The sequence below is a fragment of the Dysidea avara genome, chromosome 8, assembly GCF_963678975.1.
Source record: "Dysidea avara chromosome 8, odDysAvar1.4, whole genome shotgun sequence".
Taxonomy (NCBI): Eukaryota; Metazoa; Porifera; class Demospongiae; order Dictyoceratida; family Dysideidae; genus Dysidea; species Dysidea avara.
Window position 1 is genome coordinate 10170891 of NC_089279.1, and position 4086 is coordinate 10174976.

Consider the following 4086-nt stretch of genomic DNA (forward strand, 5'->3'; position numbering starts at 1 on the left):
CACCTACAAAGAAACCATCATGTAGAGAGTTCAGCTGCAAACAAATTACTCTGTATAGAGTTCAGCTAGAAAAAGAGAGTTCAGCTACAAAGAAACTGCCATGTAGAGAGTTCAGCCTCAAACAAATTACCGTGTAGAGAATTCAACAACAAACAAATCGCCCTGTACAGGAATCAGCTAGAAGAAGTTACCTTGTAGAGAGTTCAGCTACAAAGAAACCATCATGTAGAGAGTTCAGCTACAAAGAAAGCACCATGTAGAGAGTTTAGCTGCAAACAAATCACCTGTAGAGAGTTCAGCTAGAAACAAATCACCCTGTAGAGAGATCAGCTAGAAGAGGTCACCTTGGAGAGAGTTCAGCTACAAAGAAATCACCCTGTAGAGAGTTCAGCTAGAAGACGTCACCTTGTAGAGAGTTCAGCTACAAAGAAACCGCCATGTAGAGAGTTCAGCCTCAAACAAATTACCGTGTAGAGAATTCAACAACAAACAAATCGCCCTGTAGAGGGATAAGCTAGAAGAAGTTACCTTGTAGAGAGTTCAGCTACAAAGAAACCATCATGTAGAGAGTTCAGCTACAAAGAAATCACCCTGTAGAGAGTTCAGCTAGAAGAAGTCACCTTGCAGCTACAAAGAAACCATCATGTAGAGAGTTCAGTTACAAAGAAACCACCATGGATGTAGAGAGTTTAGCTGCAAACAAATAACCTGTAGAGAGTTCATCTAGAAACAAATCACCCTGTAGAGAAATCAGTTAGAAGAGGTCACCTTGTAGAGAGTTCAGCTACAAAGAAACCGTTATGTAGAGAGTTCAGCTACAAAGAAAGCACCATGTAGAGAGTTTAGCTGCAAAGAAACCATCGGGTGGAGAGTTCAGCTACAAAGAAATCACCCGGTAGAGAGTTCAGCTAGAAGAAGTCACCTTGTAGAGAGTTCAGCTACAAAGAAACCATCATGTAGAGAGTTCAGCTACAAATAAACCACCATGGATGTAGAGAGTTTAGCTGCAAACAAATCACCTGTAGAGAGTTCAGCTAGAAGAAGTCACTTTGTAGGGAGTTCAGCTACAAAGAAACCATCATGTAGAGAGTTCAGCTACAAAGAAAGCACCATGTAGAGAGTTTAGCTGCAAACAAATCACCTGTAGAGAGTTCAGCTAGAAACAAATCGCCCTGTAGAGAGATCAGCTAGAAGAGGTCACCTTGTAGAGAGTTCAGCTACAAAGAAACCATCATGTGGAGAGTTCAGCTAGAAACAAATCACCCTGTAGAGAGATCAGCTAGAAGAGGTCACCTTGTAGAGAGTTCAGCTACAAAGAAACCATCATGTGGAGAGTTCAGCTACAAACAAATCACCCTGTAGAGAGTTCAGCTAGAAGAAGTCACCTTGTAGAGAGTTCAGCTACAAAGAAACCATCATGTAGAGAGTTCAGCTACAAAGAAACCACCATGGATGTAGAAAGTTTAGCTGCAAACAAATCACCTGTAGAGAGTTCAGCTGATTTTTATGGCAAGGGATTGCCGAGAGTGGTTGTGATAATGTACTTGTAATTTAATATTTTTGTTTTGTTTTGTAATTGTTGTTTTTGTTTGTAATTGTAATTACTTTTCTCCCTTGCCATGCCCACGTTGGTATCACTTGATCACCAGCCTTGTGGTCGCATGTGACCGAGGGTTACTGAATTTGTAAATGTATATACATGTCTCATTTATTATGATGGTTTCAACAACAAGAAACAAATCACCCTGTAGAGAAATCAGCTAGAAGAATTTATCTTGTAGAGAGTTCAGCTACAAAGAAACCATCCTGTATATAGTTCAGCTATATTTTAAGTCACCCAGTAGAGAGATCAGCTGCTAAAAAATATCCTGTGGGGAATAATGGGCATGTAATAAATATATGTATATAATTTGTATAATTACTAATAAAATCAAAAATAATTGAAGTATTAAAAATCTTCTATAAGTTCTTTTCTTCTTCCTGTGGTAAATAAAAAAAACACATGGGTTAAAAAAGCCCCAAAGCCAGCCATAGGTTGGTTTTGCAGTATACAAATACAAAAAGAAGTGATATCTAATCAAAAACAGCCAAGCTGTAAAAAAAGGTGTGGCCCCCAAAAAGGCCATGGTGAAAAAAGATGTGAAATCCAAGGTGGCGGCCAAGAAATGGCTGTGATGGTAGGTTAATGGTAAAAATTTTAATAATGACAATTCAGGTGAATTTTGTGCCACTTGGTCTTGGCATCAAATTCACCTGAATTGTCGCTATTAAAATTTTTACCATTAACCTACCATCACAGCCATTTCTTGGCCGCCACCTTGGATTTCACATCTTTTTTCACCATGGCCTTTTTGGGGGCCGCACCTTTTTTTACAGCTTGGCTGTTATTGATTAGATTTAATATAGAACTACTTGACCAGCTAAATGATAACAATCACACTGATTACATAATATTTGATGGTATATCAAGTGACCAAACTAACAGAGTAAAGGAAGAAGGTAGAGCTCCTAGAGGATGGGGAAATCACCTCTTTACATCTCACTGGACTATCCTTAGTAGTAACTAACTTGAAGATGGCAACCTCTACTTCATGGTCTCCTACCAGCACAACCATACATCAAAAACTTAGTACAGCCAATATTGTTGGTGCTTGTTTTTAATGTTTTAACTATGATAATTATATTACTAATTTGGCAACTTATTTACATCAGTTTATATAGTGGTACAAGAGTATTCTACATTATATACAATTGAGGAATCGGTTGCAAAGGTAATGCTTATACTTGTTCATCATAATAAATTTATCCCAACAAAAACAGTCAAGCGATGAAAGCCTGGATTTTAAAAGTTGTGAAATCAAAGGTAATGGTTAAGAAATGGCTGCAATGATGTCAATGCTAATTGCGTGAGTTGCTTCAAAAGCTTGGACAAAAAAGGTCATAAATTAAGTCAAAGATGGTAGCCAAGAGATGGTTTCAATGTTGTTAATGCTATTTGCTTTAAAAGCCTGGGTGGAAAAATTGTGAAAGTGGCAGCCAAGAATGGCTGCAATGAAGTTAATTTTGCTAATAGCATTAACATCATTGCAGCCATTTCTTGGCTGCTACCATTGATTTCACAACTCATTTCACCCAGGCTTTTGAATGTCACACTCTGTTTTCACAGCTTGGCTGTTTTTTTCTTAGTTTTGTATTGTAAGGTTGCAAAATGAAAGAGCAACATGTATGGATGAATTAGGCCAAATTATGGGCCATTCAGGTCACAAAACTGGCTAAAATGAAAGGGAATTTACAGCACATGTCTAACATCAAGGTGCTGTACATCCACACACGGTCATCTCAAGGCTGGCCAGAATTCTATTAAGGGCCCCAGACCACTCCTATGACTTGCCACTGCGCTCGAAAAAAGTAGACCACTCAAGCCTATATGATTTTGATAGTGAAATCTGATAGTTTATTTGTGTAGCTTTTATGTTCTTGGTGAAAAATTAAACCTGCTGTAATTGGACAATAGGACCAGCTTCCCAGATCCAGTCACATTTCTTTATTTCATAATTCATTAATTATGGCTTTTAAGTACTGGGCAGTCAGGATCAGCTGATTTATTATTAACACTTTACAGTGACCAGCACTGAAGGTCTGACAGCAACATGTGCTACAGCCTTAGGATTACCTAACCTAATTTCAAGGACTTAGATTTATTGACTTGACTTAGTGACTGACTTAATGACTGATAAGGTGTGAAAGAAAAGGGACCAAAGTAAGGAGAGAGAAAAATCTCTTCAACCCCAGGATTCGAACTGCAGGTCACCCAATGTCTAGTCTTTACAATCGTTTTCTAACTAAACATGTTAAGAAAGAGAGAAAAATTATCCAATCAAGTTTTTGATTCTATTATATTAATTGCTAAATAATTCCAGTCATCAACAGTTCTTGGATAAAACTGTACTTACAGGTGTTAAGGGGTAGCTTGTGGCAGAATGAAGGGATTCAGATGGTGTTAAAATGTGTGAAGTTGAGTTCTTCATAGACTAAGTATGAGGGAATGGAAATTGATTGATTATTTTGTAAAGGTGTTAATTACCT